This window comes from Cibotium barometz, chromosome 60 (assembly GCF_041138505.1).
Source record: "Cibotium barometz isolate CiBa-2024 chromosome 60, ASM4113850v1, whole genome shotgun sequence".
Taxonomy (NCBI): domain Eukaryota; kingdom Viridiplantae; phylum Streptophyta; class Polypodiopsida; order Cyatheales; family Cibotiaceae; genus Cibotium; species Cibotium barometz.
This window is the reverse complement of record NC_141105.1, coordinates 34,714,246-34,733,250: the sequence shown is the minus strand read 5'-3', so window position 1 is coordinate 34,733,250 and position 19,005 is coordinate 34,714,246.

Sequence of the window (19,005 nt, the reverse complement as noted above, 5' to 3'; positions counted from 1 at the left end):
TTTGATTAATTATGATGTAAATAATGAAGAAGTGCTCTCTCTCTCTCTCTCTCTCTCTCTCTCTCACACACACACACACACACACACACACACACACACCCACTGAGAAAAGTGTAAGGACTTACATGTATTAATTCAAACACGCATGTACATACACAAAAGGATAAACACCCAAATGTACAAACTTAAACACACATGTATACACACATAGTAGTTACAATTATGATTTTGTGCATATAGAGTAGTTATAATTATGATTTATACACACGCACATAGTAGTCATGCATCTAGTTACTTCTTTGTATGTATGTATGATTGACAAAGATGAAAGAGGTGACTTGTATTTTTTTTTTAGCACATGAGGAGTACTCTTTCCTTTGAGGAAAGGGTGAATCTGGCTACAGAACTTGAGCGTCGCTTTTTTCATACTCCAAGCATGGTCGGTTCAAGTTGTTGGATAGAATGATACTTTTAAAATTATTAGATATTTAGATTTAAAAAAATTAGATGAAAATATTACGCTAATAAATATTAAAGAAAGTCTAGGCTTGATTGATATTTATGAAATTGACTATAATGTCTCTGGTGATAGAGATCAAGTATGACAAGTATTTGATGAAGTTATTAAATGTATCCCAAAGCATAAGTTCTTTCGAAAATAAATATGGTTGTGTTTTTCTTCTGTGACCATGGATGCTAGCACGTCGCTTTTGGTATTTGAATAGTTTGTATTTTTTATATATAAATACTGTCTTTGTCTCTATTATTCTTTTCTTATACTCTCTCTATCGCTAACTATAACAAAGATCTTGATTGTTATTAATGTATAGTTTGATTATGTTTTATGCAGAGACATGTCATTAAACATTCTAAAGTTGACCTATGATAATAATAAATTGTTAGATACGATCTTCTTTGAGGAGATGCCACAATTGGATTTTTTTTGGATATAAACCTAGCTCAAAATGGGAAGTTCTTGGATTTGATGGATGTGATGATGCTAATCTACGATATATTTATATAGTCTTAGATCCCTATAGGCTAGATGACAATCTCAAGCTGCTCTTAATCAAAGAGACATTGGGATTAGATGGCTTTTACATTGTGGGTAGCAGATGGAGGAGCTTTGAGGAAAAGCGTTCCATTTTGATGGAAATATTGAAGTGCATTTTATTAAGGAAAAATTGGTAAACATAATGTAATAATCCTTAAGATTATTGATGAATGTCTCCTCTCTCTATACTCTCTTTTTTTGTCTCTCTATTTCTCTGTCTCTCTCTCACATACACATAAATACACACATGTAATACACAAATAGTTACTCTTATCTTTTTCTCTATATTTGGTGTGAAACGTATTATGACAGGGTGAAAAAAATAGAGAGACCATAAGTTTTATATTGTTTTGGTTTTTGTGTGATTGCGTAGAGGCAAGTACAAGGACGATAGCAGGAAAGTTGGTGGTTTTGAATACCATTCTCTCTTCAACTTGAGGTTAGTTTTATTGTAATTCCTCTTTTTGTCTCTATCTATTTGTGTGTTTGCAGTTAATATGAAATGCATAGATAAAGAGATTTTTTAATGTTCATATATTTGGTTAGTTGAGAGAGAGAGAGAGAGAGAGAGAGAGAGAGAGAGAGAGAAGAGACTGCACATTTAGATAGTTTCTCTCTCTCTTTCTATCTCGAGTGTTTTAATATTGATAGTTTTTATAGTAAATGTTAATGTAATAATGATTTTTGTCACGTCTAATACTTTACTTGTGGGTATAAATACAATTTATAATATTGATATGCTTAGCTGTCTAAGTTAGTGTAGAGAGAGTTCTAGATAGAGAATATATGGGCCTTGGAGAATATACAATCTATAGTAACCTTAGAGCATACAGAAACTATAGTAGCCTTAGAATAGTATAGAAATATTCTTAAAAAGTAAAGAACTTTCTTTACGGTTTTGCCAATACTAGACTTTTAGAGACATAATTATATGTATCGCTAAGAGCTATCATTGTGTACTTTTTCTATCAACGAGGTATCTACATGTATATAGTGTTGGTATACCGTTGGGTTATTAGAGTTATGTTATATGTTAACAAAGATATAAAGAGATGTTTGTAGACTCGCCTTAAGATATTCATTTTGGATTTCAGCAACTGGAGATCCAGAATGATAATAGCGGCTCAAATGTCGTAGTGGTTGCGAAATGATGCTTCCAAAGCTTTGTCTACCCTACCTGAGTTGATGAATGTTCGAGCTGCAAAACACCTTGCTTGGTCAAGGTCTCCATCTGGACAACCAAGCTCTAAACGTCTACAAACTATTCTAGACATATGCGAGCGCATTGAGAAAAATCAAGTTGCTTGCAACAAGGAGTACTTAGATACCCTTTTGGGATGAGATCCGTGGAAGTGGCACCCAAAGGGGAGATACACTAAGAGATGAGTTGACTCATCATCTTCATTGCGTTTTTGACAGTAGTGGTTGCATGGAGGTTATCAACTAGACATGATTTCTTTCATGAAAAATATGCATGTTGAAATTGGGGAACACCTAGGTGGATGTAATAGGAAATGTAAAGAACAAGTCGATTCTCTAAAAGTGCAAGTACGTACATTAGGCTTGGAGGTATTGAGTCTAAAGATATCTGTTAATCGACTTAATGCTATTATGAAAAAGACGAGACATATTTTGAAAACCAGGGTAGTTGCCTAGAGATTTTGTGATAGTAATGATGTTTTTGCTTAAGAGACAAATTTTATTGCAACTTTCTAGATTCGGCTCTCCGTGGTGATATTTATGAATTTCATATTTTCTCAAATTCTTTACAGCTTTATATTTCTATTTTTTTCTTGCTCTCTCTCTCTCTCTCTCTCTCTCTCTCTCTCTCTCTTTGGAGACGGAGAGAGGTTTTTTCTTATTAGTGTCATAAGGAGATGGATTGTATATGTTAGACACACTTATCTATTATAAATATCTTAAAATAATAATTACATCATGTTTGCTATTATGCGGAGTCTATCTGAGAATAGGATCACACGTGTGATAATGGCACATGAAGTAGAATAAGTGTAATAAGGTAATATTATGTTGTCCATTTGAAGTTAAGAATGTTTGTAAAAAGCAAATTAGTATTTGTTATTTTGTGTTTCGAAGGAGGTTGAAGATGATTATGAGATGTATATACCTGAGTTTGAACCAAGTTTGTCGGCTTCAAATTTTGGATGTAACACGTGTGCCTTGTCGTAATTGTTCGCAAACAAGGGCTTGTATTTGAAAATAAATTGTTGGTAATTTAACGGAGTACTTTAATGAAAATGGAATCGAAACATTTGGAAGGGTTGAAAATAAGGATGAGCATAGAGAATTCCATGGTAGAATCCACTTAGATTCGAGTAACATAGCAACTGTCAATGCTACGATACTTCAAGAACCTATTAATGAACATCAGAATGTTCAGGCATATAGAGATATGGCACGAGGCCGTGTTTCTTTTGATTTAAATGAGCTACCTATAGATAAGATTGATCTTATTGATAATTTTCAATCTATTTGCAATGCCATTTGTGGCGATGTGAAAGGTATTAAATCCAAATGTCACTCTATAACACGTGTATTTTTACTTCCTCGGAATGTTAAGAACCCAACAACTATGGTGGTATATTCCAGAGATTGTACTCTTCACTCATTAGGAGCCCTTTCTTATAAGTGTCATTTTTGTAGTGCACTAGTTTGAAAATGTGAGACGTTAAGAAAGCTTGGATAATATGTGGGCAAACACTATTGTGCAAGTGGAAATATCTCCTTACTGCCTTTGAAAAACCATCCTCTTGCATTGGTTGAGTTGTTACTTTTAGTAATGATAATGTAAATAAAGAATACATGAAGAATATATTCTCTTATAACAATGCCTTGGAATTCGTTTCATGGGGTGCTCACTTGGATAATCAGTTAATTAGGGGCGGGGAGGAGCATTCAATTTTCAAATCCATGGCACTACCTATTATCGTGTTGGTTATGTAATACCTAATCAAACACAAGATGCGGCTCCTCAATTTGCCCAATTATATATGTATGATACGGAGCATGAATTGGAGAATAGACTTCATGGATGGGATGCCTTCTCTAAATCATAAAGTGCTTTGAAAGGTTGCAAACAATGATGTATGAATATAATCTGTATGTCTGTACACTTTGTACAATGAGAGAAATATTGCAGTCAAGTCCACATGCAGATTTGAGAATGGTCATCTCACTGAAGTATGATCAACCCTCCAGGCAATACTTGGTTCCTACAGGAAGTGAGGTAGCAGCTATCATGCCGGATCAAGGAGATAATTTTCATGTGGAGCATAGAGATATTCAAATAATGTCTCACATAAGTGCTATAAAAAAATATCCAACTTGCATCGTTCATATATGCCTCTATTATATGTTCTTCTATTTCCTTGATGAGAGGATCGTTGGCATGTTGGAATTCCAGTCCATGGTAGGAATAGACAAGGTTCAAATGAGGAGACAAAGACTGTAACTCAACGGTAATATTATGCATATAGAGTACAGATAAGGAAAGACACAACTTCTTGCCTTTTGCGTGGTGGTCGACTTTTGCAATAGTACATTGTTGATGCATATAGTAGTATAGAAGAATAAAGATTAGTATGGATACATAATAGCCAGAAAGCATTGTGTATTAAAAAAAACCAAGATCTTGCAGATATGGTTAATTTAAGCGGTGGTGTCAATAGAGTCTTTGGGGGCATTGCTTTTGGACGTAAGGTAGTTCTACCATTTGCATATACTAGGGGGGGCCTCGATATATGCATCAATTGTACGAGGATTGGTAATTTTTAGGAAGATGGGTAAACCTGACCTCTTTATTACCTTTACTTGCAATTCTAAGTGGGATGAAATAAGCAATGCTTTACTATCGGGTTAGGCTGCCTAAGATTGACCTGACTTAATGGCACGGGTCTTTTATGAGAAGCATAAAGATATGATGCACTTATTGATGAAAAAAGCATTATTTGGCAGGATAGTGGGATTTATTTCTGTTATTAAATTTCAAAAAAGAGGCTTATCATATGTACATATATTATTGATATTGGAAAGTGAATGTAAACAGAGTGAGATTGCTCACTATGATATGTTGGTATGTGCTGAAGATTCTGATAAGGTGATGTTTTCGGAGTTGCATAACGTAATCGGTCATTGTAATGTCCATGGACCATGTGGGGAACTAAATATGTACTCTCCTTGCATGGTTAGCGGGAATTGCAAACATTGATACTCTTGAAAGTTTTTTGAGACTGCTAGCGTGGATGACAATGGATATCCAACTTACATGGGGTGAGACGATGGTAGTTTCATCTAAGTAAACGATCATAGGGTGGATAGTCGATGGGTTGTTCCATATAATTCTTTTCTCTCTATGCGATATAAAGCCGATATTAACATAGAAGTATGATCTACCATTACAGGAGTGAAGTATTCGTATAAGTATGTATACAAAGGACATGATAGAGCTATTATAGAGTTGCAAGATACAAATGGGGTTATTGACGAGGTTAGTCAATATCTGGATGCACGGTACGTGTCCGGGTCAGAGGCGCGTTGGCGCTTATACCAATATGATTTTCATGATGAAAAGCCTGATATACAAAGATTGCATGTTCATCTCCTGATGCGGAATAATGTAATATTCAATGACCATGATGATTTGCGGCGTGATGTAATTAGTTGTGAGACAGAAACCAAAGAATTTCTCTCACCGAATGGTTCAGAGCTAATCAATTGCATGCAGATGCAAATAGCTTGCTATATGTTGATTTCCCTTTCAAGTGGGTGTGGAATATAGCACTTCGATCATGGAATAAAAGAAAAAATAAAAATATGATTGGACGTATGTATAATGTTAGCTCGAGTGCAGCTGAGCAATATTATCTACACATGTTACTCATAGGGGTGTGCAAAGGCTTTTGAGGATGTGAACAGTGAATGGACATTTGTATCCATGTTTCAAGGCTACATGTGAAGCCAGAGGAATGTTGGAGAGTGATGAGGAGTGGTATATGTGTCTTCAAGAAGCTGCATTTTAGAAAACAAGATTCCAATTGCATCGACTATTTGTCATTATACTGGTTTTTTATGAGCCTATATCTCTTGGATAGCTTTGTAACAAATTCTCTACCAAACTTTCAAATGATTTTTTTCATGCCTTGCAGAGAGGGTGTGCTGATGTTGGTATTTTTCATTCTATAGAGCGAAGAATCAAGCTCTGTTGCACATGCAAGACCTCTTACAATAATATGAAAAACAACTACATGATTTTGAAGGGTTGCCTATTTCTGATAGATTAAGTGTTTCTACTGTCAACAAAGGTTTGTTGATGGAAGAGATGATGTTTGATTTTGTTCAACAGGCTGATTTGTTTGTTTCTATGGAAAGGAGTCTAAATAGTTGTTAATCAAGAGCATTTGATACTATACTTGAGGCCGTTTCTTTGAACTAGGATGGTGTATTTTTCCTTGATGGACTAGGTGGATCAAGCAAAACATATCTTTATAATGCCTTGCTATCTCGATTACATGGAGAGAATCAAGTTGCATTGGCATGTGCATCGTCTGGAATAGTTACATTGTTACTTTCAAATGGTTGTACAACACACTCACGTTTCAAAATCCCATTGGTTCTCAATGCTTTTAGCACATGTGGCATCAAAGCTAATAGCCCATTGGCTGAGGTGTTGAATCTTGCAAGGTTGATGAGATCAATGAACTAGCCTTGAGTGCATTACACCCGGTGTCTTGAAAGAGAATACCTCAGTGCAGATTCTGTTGTTTCTTCTAAGAATGACAAAATATTGTATCCAATTGAGTACTTGAATACTTTGAACTTAGATGGTCCTCACCGCTTGCTTCGAAAGATTAATGCTCCTATCATGCTGCTCTGTAATTTGGACCCTCCGTGGGGACTTTGTAATGGTACCATATTGATATGCAAGAAATTTCACTTAAAGGTGATAGAAGTAGAAATCATTATAGGTACAAACATTGGAGACAGGTTATTTATTTGTAGGATAACATTCATACCAACTATGCTTCAATTGCCTTTTGACATGAAAAGGAGATAATTTCCTGTGAGGTTTGCTTTTAATATGTCAATAAATAAGTCCCAAGGATAAACATTAAGTGTGTTGGAAATTATTTGGCCACACAAGTATTAACACATGGACAATTGTACGTTATTATGTTACGTGTTAGATCATTTGATGTAGTGAAGTGTGTGTAAATCATATTGCGAAATACAAAAGCAACATAGAAGGTTCAAACGAAGTCTTCACAACCAATGTTGTCTACAAAGAGATATTGTAAATGGCATACATAAGAATGTAAATGTAATCTATGCCTAAAAGATAGAGAACGAGCTATTGATACATCAACCTACAAACGTTAGAGACTACATTCATTAGATATCTTTGTATCAATGAAGTAAGCATTTGAAAGAAGAATGTTTGCAAAGATGTGACATGTGCAGAATGTTTGCAAAGATGTGATATGTGTAATCTATGTCATCTTTTAGTAAGTGTGCATGCTTTAAAGTTGATTGATGTTGAATTTATATGTATAAATCTACTTACATTGTGTGGATTAAATGGTTGACATGGAGGTAAAGCCACCATGCAGATCGACAATATGGAGTGCCCCATCATTGCTCAAGGGATGGTTCAAATTGTTGAGATGGTTGAAGGGGCTCATGAGTTCCTGTTTGTTTTTTTAGCATTTGGATAAGAAAATATTTTTCTTTTGACTTGTTTTTATATACAGTGATATTATTTATTTTTCTTGCTTTGCTCGAAATACTGAACATCCATAGAGAGAGAGAGAGAGAGAGAGAGAGAGAGAGAGAGAGAGGGAGAGAGAGAGAGAGAGAGAGAGAGAGAGAGAGAGAGAGACCTTAAAGTCTTATGTAAATGATTAGTGTACTGAGTGTCATATTTGATATCACGGGTATATTACTTAGAATAGATGTGGCAAAGAGATCATTTTCATTTGTTTATGGTGAGATGAACAAGATATTGAAGGTATTTTTCTCGACGGTTGCTATAATATAGGCATCATTATTTTTCATAATGTATTTAATATTCATGGCTTAATTATAGATCCTCCATTTTGGGAAGGATAACTTACTTTTTATGTAGCTTTTGTGTTTTATTTAAAAAAATTAAATTTTTATTGATACATTCTTTTTACAACAGGAAATATCTTTATTTTTTAAAACCTAGATTATTTCTAGGTTTGTATAGTCGAGACACTTAACGAGAGCTTTAGGCTCCTTGGAATTTACAATTTAAGATTACAAAAGATTGTGGGATCAATTTCATGTATATGTAATGTTTGTAGACTATGAAAAGCCTAATAAGTTAGATTTTCGGTGCATAGGCACTGGACATTACAGAATTTTTCAATTTGCTAGTCTACAAGCCTGTTTATATGTCATTCGTCTCAAATATTGATCTACCAAATGAGTTTTGTAAGGTTTTATCTTTTTCCTTCTTTTTTTCTTCGAAAATTATATCTTGCAATATCTAATGTTTTTATCTTAAATATATTTTGGCAGATGGAGGCGAGGAGTATAGGCTTCCAAGGAGAGAGAATCCAGTTACCCAAAGATTGTTTTAATACTTTGTTCAAGTGTGTTAAGATTGTCAATACTGTATTGGGTTGGAATACTATATATATATTTATGCCAAGTTTAGTGCTTAATTCAAATAAATGTAAGTGCTTTAGAAGCTCCTACATGAATATATATGACAAGCATGTGGTGCGTTCATATATAGGTTGGCAAGTTGAGGATCGTGAGGCCCAAAATGGGCTTCAAATATAAGGCTTATCTTTACTCACCTTGAGTACAAGCCTTTTGTTTTTATGCATGCAATCGTCAAAGAATGGGTCATGCCACTAGTCCATTGAAGTCAAACTCACCAGTCGAGCAACTCACCCCTCAAAATGAATGTGTGCTGCAACATAAGTTACCCACACAAGATACAATGAGCAATCCTCAATAAACAAATTCAAAATAGAGTCCAAACGAGCAATACACCTGACTCTGGTTTTCCTAATTTGCTGATGCATGAAGTGGTGGCGCCGCTTTGCTTGCTACTCACACAAGTAGCTATGAATGCCTTTGCTAAGATAGCTTCGTTGGCTGATTTATCTGCAAGGGAGACAAGATTAAAACGGATGTTGGCCGGGAGAAGAAAGCACGGTTGTTGTGTGTATACCTTGAGGGTTTTGCAATGATTACGGATTAATAATAAGGTTAATGGTAAACATAAAACTTGTTTTTTTTAAAAACAAATTTCTTGTTGTTTTTGCAACATAAAACTTGTTTTTTACATTGTTGTGCTGCAAGCTTCGTAAATTGTTTGTGCTGCATAAGTCTTCTGAGAGAAAGAGATACAACGTTTTATAATTGAGAGTGTGTCGTTTGGAGAAATATCGCTTTTGTGTTGTTGGCTACAGTGTTTCTTTGATTTTGTTTTGCAAACAAGCGACTGCCGGGCCTCTTCCTTGCTCTGCAAACACTGCTAAAACCTTAAAATCTATCTATCTTTTACAAGGCTTGCACTTACTTGCCATGTGGTGACCTTTTTAGGTGCAAGTCTTGTCGAGGCTACCCCGCCAATGTGGCATGCAACCACCTCTCTCTTTTACACTACCAACGTGGCATGTAGCTGCCTTTGCATTGCATGCAGCCACCTCTGTCACTTCTGTAGGTTGCAGGTCCTCCTCCACGATGCCTCCTCCTTCATGCCTGCTCTGCAGGTACTCCATGATGCCTCTGTCACCCCTCCACCTCTCTGACACATAGGTTGCATGGGTAGCCATACGCTCAATGTGGTGGGTAGAGATTCAAAAATTCGTGCGCGAGACTCGAGAGTCTGCATGTGTGTTTTGTTGTGTGCGGCTGGTGAGCTAGCCTCTCTCCCTTGTCTCATGTGTGTGTGTGTGTGTGTGTGTGTGAGAGAGAGAGAGAGAGAGAGAGAGAGAGAGAGAGAGAGAGAGAGAGAGAGAGAGAGAGAGAGAGAATATGTATTTTTAAATTTTTAAAGTTTGTGAAAATGTATTTTTAAATGTTGGAAGTTTTTTTAAATTTTAAAAGTTTGTGAATATGTATTTTTAAATGTTGGAAGTTTTTTTTTAATTTTAAAAGTTTGTGAATAGTGTGTGTGTTATATGTATTTTAAAATTTTAAAAGTTTGTGAATATGTATTTTTAATTTTTAAAAGTTTGTGAGTATGTATTTTAAAATTTTAAAAGTTTGTGAAAATGTATTTTTAAATTTTAAAAGTTTGTGAATAGTGTGTGTGTTTGAGAGAGAGAGAGAGAGAGAGAGAGAGAGAGAGAGAGAGCGAGAGAGAGAGAGTATTTTGAAAGTTTTATTAATTTTTAAGTGTGTGTATGTGTGTGTGTTTGAGGGTTTTTGAAATAGTGTGTGTGTGTGTGTGTGTGTGTGTGTGTGTGTGTGTGAGAGAGAGAGAGAGAGAGAGAGAGAGAGAGAGAGAGAGAGAGAGAGAGAGAGAGAGAGTATTTTGTGTGTGTGGGTTTTTTTGACTCTGTGTGTGTGTGTGTGTGTGTGTGTGTGTGTGTGTGTGAGAGAGAGAGAGAGAGAGAGAGAGAGAGAGAGAGAGAGAGAGAGAGTATTTTGAATAGTTTTATTTAGTGAATAGAGAGTGTGTGTATGTGTGTGTGTTTGAGGGTTTTTTAAATAGTGTGTTTGAGGGTTTTTTTAAATAGTGTGTTTGTGTGTGTATGTGTGTGTGTGTGTGTGTGTGTGTGTGTGTGTGAGAGAGAGAGAGAGAGAGAGAGAGAGAGAGAGAGAGAGTATTTTGTGGGTCTGTGTGGGTTTTTGAAATTGTGTGTGTGTGTGTGTGTGTGTGTGTGAGAGAGAGAGAGAGAGAGAGAGAGGGAGAGTGTATTTTATGGGGGTTTGTGAGTGTAAAGTTTGTATGTAAGTTGAGAGTTGTTTTTTAAAAAGTGTTCATCCTTTAAAATGAAGTATTTAATAAACAGTATCACCACTCAGAGTAATTATCCTTACTAGAGTAATTTTGACAAATCATATCCCTCATGCGCATAGGCTTTGTGTATAGTAATATCATTTCATATAATATATCATCCTTTAGCAGTGCCTACTTCCTTCTCCTTATTTTCACTTCATAAGAGTGCATGCATGTACTCACACACACACACACACACACACACACACACACACACACACACGCACACCCATACGTGACGTGCACATGTGTACATACGCAAGCACACATGTGCATATATATGCACACACATATATACATATATGCACACACATACATATATATATGCACACACCCATATACACACACACACACACCCACACGTTCACGTGCATATGTGTACATACACATGAGATTAGGCAAGCAGGGATAATGTAACATACCCATCTTCACTAATAAAGAAATGTCTATGTAATAGATAAATTTATGAGTTTTTATGGTATAAAAATCAATGATTTTATTATTTGAGTCATTTCTACTTAGAATCTTCAAATTCTGAGGCCAAATTTAGAATCTGCACATGATTTTACCCTAATATAAGATTTTACAGTATCCAAAATGGACACCGGATCAAGCTTATACGCAAATTTTAGTCATTTTTAGTTAAAAAGTGACGACCTTCAAACCTTAATAAATGCACGACTGGGCGTCCGATTGATGAACGGTCTGCACCCCAACGACCAAAAAAACATCTCGGACAAAAAAAATTCGCCCCCTGGGATGGTCTGGCACGCAAATCGAGGCCGATGCTCCAAATTTGGGGACCTCGCTCAAAAATTTGGACCGTACACACTTACCAGGGTGCCCGTATGATGGTCGCACAAGAACCAAAGGACGGTCGCTCACTGTGTGGTCCACACGTACTGCTACGTTGACACCCATGCTACCCCTAACCAGATAAGGTACATGCGTACCACTCCTTTCCCTGTTAACCGACACCGTACCTTTCCCCCTGAGCCATGCAGGCCACTGATCTACAGTCTTTGCTGGTACACCGTCCTTTCGTCCTTGCTTTGCGTAGCGCCCGTACCCGCACTCCACAGTTATATAAACCCCCGGGGTGCTCCATGGGCAACACGCATTTCTGCGTAGCTTATGCTTTGCTGTGCCGCCGTCTGTCCCAGTGCAGTGTACTTACAGCCATCCCTTGCAGCCACCCCTCTCCACACCCCCTCATTTGCCACTTTTCAGATAAGGTAATTTTCCTCTATCCCCCTCTTGCTAGGAGGCAGTGTCCTTAACTCTTCTCCTCTCTCCTCTCTCCCTGTGTGAAGAGACTTACAGCATCCCTTCTCCCCTCTCCTCTCTCCCTCCCCCCACCCCCCTCCCTGTGTGAAGAGACTTACAGCATCCCTTCTCCCCTTCAGCAAAACGTTTTTGTGTTAAGGATATCTCACAATCCCCCCCCATTTGCGTGGACTTTAGTAAGAGGTTTTAACCTTAAGAGAGGGTTCATGCGATGTGGTCTTTTGCTCATACAGTGAGCAAAGGATCTCAGAATTAAGATTTGACTGGAACGTTTCGACCGCGATAGTGAGCCCTACAAGACGACGTCCAAGATGGCCCCTTCCGTGAAACGTCAGAACATTGTCTCGAGAGGAGCGCGCAACAACGAGATTAGAGAAGATGCTCCCGATGCGGCTCCAACCCTCCCTTTACAAGCTCCTCAAGGAAATGGTGGCCAGGTTAGCTTGGTTATCTTTTAAAGAAGAGTTTTTTAAAAAATATTAGTGTTAATAAATGTGTATCTTTTTCTTTTAAAATAATGACATAAAATTGTATGAAGTTACGAATTGAGTGATGCTGTATTTAATGAATTACATTGAAATTGTTATCTTTAAAGAGTGCAAGTTTTTCCTGGCTTCAACGCTAACTCCATTCCATGCTTGTGTAGTCCGGCGACGTTGTTATCTTTAAAGAGTGCAAGTTTTTCCTGGCTTCAATGCTAACTCCATTCCGTACTTGTGTAGTCCGGCGACGTTGTTAGCAAAGCCCAGGAATGGCGCAAGGTATCCCTCATACCATTGGGAGAATAAGATTTGCTGATTGAGGCGAGAGATTATGATGTTGTCTAGTTCTGAGGGCCCAGGCTAGTGCGGTGAATAAGCACACCCTAGTGTGCAAACATCCCTCTGAAGGGCGGGAGGATCGAGCGATGGAGCCTGAGAGGGCGACAGGTCGGCTTGAGTCCTCGTCGCCAGCGGCCGACGATGAGGTGTATGGTCCTGTAGGGTTTTGCCCAGCATGTAGAGGCTGGAAGGCCGAATTCTAGATCATCGGCAGTATAAAAGAAAAAGAATAAGAGAGCCGGTTTGGCTTGTATGGAATTGATTCATGTATAAACTTTTTTATATATAAATCTTGTCTTTGGCATTATTGTATTGTGGAAAAAGACTGTTTTAACAAACTTTGTGAAAAGGGCCTTAATTAAGGAACATGTTTATTTATGTCAAACAGTGTGGTAGGATTAATTAGAAAACAAATTGACGCGTGAGTAGGGTGGAAAGTGGGAGGATAGAATGCCCCGACGGCACCATCCTACAGGTGGACCCGATTAGTCGGGTAGCTTTCCAACAGATTAAGTGAAAGCCCTATGCTAGATAAATAGGTTCTTGGGCAACTCTATTCTAGAAGACTAGGCCAGCGCGGGCGGCGGTGCCTTGCATAGATGAGCAAAAAAGCGTTACCTCTAGAAATCAAGTCTTGTAATTGCCTAATTTATGATCAATTACCCTATGGGTGATTTGATTTTTAGAAGATTACGCTCCCCCTGCGCGATAGGACTAGGTCTTACCTATGAATCGTATCCTTGAATCTCTACTTGGTCAAGGTATCGATGAATAGGAAATTTTCTCCAAGTTAAGACTTAGTGGACTATCTTAAGTGTTTTCCCTATTTTAGAAGGGGGGGAACCTTACAATTGGTATCAGAGCCAATCTTAGCTCCTAGGAATTGCCATTTAAGGACTGTTTTGCAATGAATGTTTTACCTAACATAATGCTAATTAATAAAAACATCCTACTAAAAAAACAAGTTGAATTGATGTTTGAATTATTGTAGGAAGAGGAAGATGCCTATTCAAAGTTTCTAGTTTTCCAATGCATCTTCGAGACTGCTAGTCACTCCTCAAATTTCAAGTTTCGTGACACCATGGTGCAGATACTAGAGAAGATGTCCCTCCCTCATTTCTCTCGTATTGAAAGAGGATGGGGTAGAGATTTCTGGAGTCGTGGGCCGAGATATTTCTTCATCCGAGCAGATCGAATTGGGAACCTTACCACCGACCTAAAGCGGATTCGTTGGATTGAAAAGTTGAAGATGATCCATTTATTTTGGCTCGTTCAGTACCCCTAGGGCTGACACCTTTGTGACTATAGATGGGATTCGCATACCTCAGGATCGCTGGGTGTATGACCAAGTGATACAAGTCTTACCTGCTTCTGACAGATTAGTTATGTTGGGATCTATCCCAATCCAGAGTCTACTACCCTTACCACCATCAATTTTTAGAGTCTTAGAAACTACAGCAGAACCCCCATATTTCACCTATGTGGACCGCTCTACCCTTATGTCATAGTCAAGCTTAGGAATTTCCCTTGATGGTAAATAAGACTAATTATATTAGTCTCAGATCTTTGTAATAAAGCTCGTTCTTGTAAATATTTGGAAATAAAATGATTTCAATGTTTTACTCTCCAAAATAAGCGTTGTGCAAGTCTTGTAATCTTAAAATTGTTTTTACAATGATGGCCAGGACAATCACCCTCCACTTCCTAATGCGCTTTACACTGATATCCAAGAGAAGAAGCTCTTGCTCAAGCAAATGCAACCTCCCTCCTTTAAAGGAGAAGGCTCAAAGATTGATAAGGATGTTGAAGTCTGGATTGAAGCGATGGACGATTATTTCTCTGCTACCGGTACTGGAGTAGCAAATCAGTCTATGCTTGCACGGTTTCGCCTCATCGAAGATGCTAAACTCTAGTGGAAACAGTGGTGCCGTGGTGACAAGGGAGTCACCGAGCATTCTCAAATGTGGGAAGACATCAAGCAGGCCGTGAAGGAAAGATATCTTCCCCCATCCCATGAATCCATAAAGATGAATGAGTTTTTTTTGTCTTAGGTAGTGCAGCTTAACTCTTGAGGACTACTATTCCAAATTTATCACTCTTCGAAAGTATGCCCCAGCTATGACTACTTCCCAGCAAGTGGCTCGTTTTTGTTAAATGAACCCTTAGATTCCGGCCTTGAAGCAATGAGGCCAAGCTCATTACAGGATGCTCCAATACGAGCAAAGCTCCTTGTGAAAGAATTGAGGACTGACAAACCTAAGCCTCAAAAGAGATCTTGCCCTGAGGCAAATCCTAAAGATCAACCCTACAAGAAACCCCAATAGAATTTTCCCTACTACAACAGAGGGCGACAAAGCAACTCTTTTGTCCCCCACTCGTATGCTGCTTCTTCCAAAGAAGGCCCTCTGTGTTTTGAGTGCAATGAGCCGGGACACTTTAGGGCCAACTGTCCCAAGATGGCAACATCATTTCCCTAAGGTGGCAGAGGAAATCAAGGCCGTGGAACCCCTATCCATCAAGGTGCAAGAGGCGGTGGACGTGGCAGAGGAAATCAAGGCCGTGGAACCCCTATGCACCAAGGTGCAAGAGGCGGTGGACGTGATAGAGGCCACGGAGGAGCAGTTGCTCTAGAACCGCCTATATTATAAGTGAAGAACCGACCTTGGAAATGGCTGAAGAAGAGCGCACCACCGTCCTCCATGCGGCAGTAGAACACCAAGGTCCGAATAAACAATTTGGTGTAATCCAAACCCCAGCCACTTATCACGGTAAGCCATTTCAGCTTTTGATTGATTGTGGTAGTACCCATTCATTTCTTTCTCCTAGGTGTTTGCAGAAATTAAACTTGGGTCAAAAAAATAGCTAGAAGAATGACTGTAGAGTTAGCGAGTGGGAAAGAAGTAGTATCTCGCCACTCTATAGGAAACCTTGATTTTGAGTTGGGTAATGAGCGAACTGATGGCCACTTTAGAGTCTTGCCATTAGGAATTTATTATGGAATCCTTGGGATGGATTGGTTAATTGCAAACAAAGCTAGCATTCATTGTAACCAGGGGAGTATCACTTTTGAAAATGAGCATGGCCAAGTAATATCCGTCTAGGGGGGATAACAGGAAAACCTAAATCTAGGGTAGTCAAGGCAAAACATCTCAAGGGAACACGTAAGGGCCAGCAAGTTTTCTTAGTCAAGCTCAACAAAGCCATTGAACCTAGTAAAGAGACAGAATCCTCTTGGCTCCAAGAATTCTCTGACATCTTCCCTGAGATGAGCTTACAGGGCTACTGCCTCCTCGAGAAGTCGATCATGAAATCGAGGTGATCCCTGGACTCAACCCGTCTCAAAAACGCCCTATAAAATATCCCTTCCTGAAGCCATTGAACTTAAAGAGCAACTTTCCCAACTCATTGAGCAAGGATTCATATGCCCCAGTAGCTCTCCTTGGGGGGCACTTGTTCTTTTCCAAAAAAAGGACGGAACTCTTCGCCTCTACATAGATTATCGAGGGCTAAATCAAGTCACTGTTAAGAATAAGTATCCTATCCCTCGCATCAACGAACTTCTTGACAGGCTTCATGGGGCCAAAGTCTTCTCAAAAATAGATTTGAGGTCTGGTTACTATCAGATCAAAGTCAAGGAAGTAGATATACACAAGACAACCTTCAATACCCGTTATGGTCTTACTATGAGTTTACTGTAATGTCATTCGGGTTAATCAATGCTCCTGCAACCTTCAACCGCCTAAAGTTTGTGGGTTTTTAGGAATCACGGGATGGTATAGGATTTTTATCAAAGATTATGCCTTGGTAGCTGCACCTTTGACGGATCTTCTTAAGAAGGAATGCAAAATAGTGTGGCTGCCAATCCATCAAAACAGTTTTGATCAGCTCAAGTTCATTATTACTTCTGCCCCAATCCTGAAACTTCGTGATTTCACCAAGGAATTTGAAGTGGTTTTACTGATGCCAGTAGTCTAGCATTTGGTGGTCTTAGGCCAAGAAGGAAGACCAGTTGCTTATACTTTCCGCCGCCGCAAGCTGAAGCAATATGAAGCAAATTATGCCACCCATGATTTGGAGCTCTTAGCAGTTGTTCATTGCCTCAAATTATGGAGACATTATCTCTTGGGGGGCAAATTCCAGCTTTAACTGACCACAAAAGTCTGAAGTGAATCTTCACCTAGCCTAACCTCAACATGCGGCAAAGGAGATGGATTGAAATTCTACAAGAATATGACTTTGACATCAAATTTCACCCTGGGAAAGATAATGTGGTAGCGGATGCACTGCACTTAGCCGGCCGCAAATCTTTCTTAAGTGCAATTTCAATGCCAAATAATCTCATACTGGTTAAGGTGGAAGAAGTCTCATCTCATGATCCAGATTATTAGAGGATGATGAAGTTAGTAGAAGAAGGGGGAAATTCAGAGAAAGAGAAGAATCTAATCAAGGGATACTCCACTCATGAAGGAAGCCTCTACTTCAATCACAGGTTATGTATCCCTAAGGATCCTGCTTTAAAGAAACTAATCCGCTATGAAGCGCATGATAGTCCTACTGCAGGACACCCAGGCTATGCAAAAACATTAAATGCCGTAAGAAGGAGCTTTCATTAGGAAGTCTTGAAAAATGATGTCCTTCGGTACTTGAAGCAATGTCTCTCATGCCAAAGGATCAAAGCTGAAAGGGTCAAGATGCCTAGGAAACTTCAACCCTTGGATATTCCCCAAATGAAGTGGGACTGCATTAGTATAGATTTTGTCACAAGTCTCCCCACTTTTCAAGGAGGATATGACTCCATTCTGGTAGTAGTGGACTTACTTACCAAAGTAGCTCACCTTATACCAGCAAAGAAGACCTTCAAAGCTTCTGATGTTGCTCGAATATTCATCAAGGAAGTCCTCAAACTTCATGGTCTCCCAAAAAGGATAGTAAGTGACCGGGATTCTGACTTCACTTCAAAGTTCTGGCAGTCCTTATTTCAAGCCCTGGGAACTCAACTTTGCTTTAGCATAGCTTATCATCCAGAGACCATTAGCCAAACTGAGAGAGTCATCAAGTAATTGAAGACATTCTCAAAGCATATTGTGGATGGGAACCAAGAAGGTGGATTCAATACCTTCCTCTGGTAGAATTTGCCTACAATGCATCTTATCATCAGAGCATAGGAATGTCACCATTCAAAGCACTCTATGGGCAAGAATGCTTGTCTCCTCTAAATTTATCTGATCCGACCATAAGAGTTGAGGCATCCAAGAAAATGCTTGAAGAGATGGAGGAACAAACCAAGGCAATCCAAAAGGATATTAAAGCTGCCCAAGATCAACAAAAGCATTATGCTGACACCAAGAGGTCTGAAAGCATCTTCAAAGAAGGAGACAAAGTTCTTCTACGAGTGCGACCCAAACGAAGTTCTCTATCACTTGGGAAATATAAGAAGCTCAGCCCTAGGTATTGTGGTCCCTATACAGTTATCAAGTGTCTAGGTAAAAGTGCCTATAAACTCCAACTCCCAGCCCATATCAAAGTCCACAATGTATTTTATGTAAGTTTGTTAAAATCTTATGTACCCAGTCTCGATCATATTCTTGATGATGAACAAGTTGTAATCCCTACTGAAGGAGTCCTTGAATTACAGTCCAGGAGCATCATAGATTCTAGGGAAAAGCAACTTTGAAATAGAACTCTTGTAGAACATCTAGTACAGTGGAAAGATTACCCTGAAGAGGATGCAACTTGGGAAGATGAAGCTACACTCTTAAAGGATTATCCCCAATTCATGATGAGATGAGGGCATCTCGATTTCTTTAAGGGGACAAGGATGTAACATACCCATCTTCACT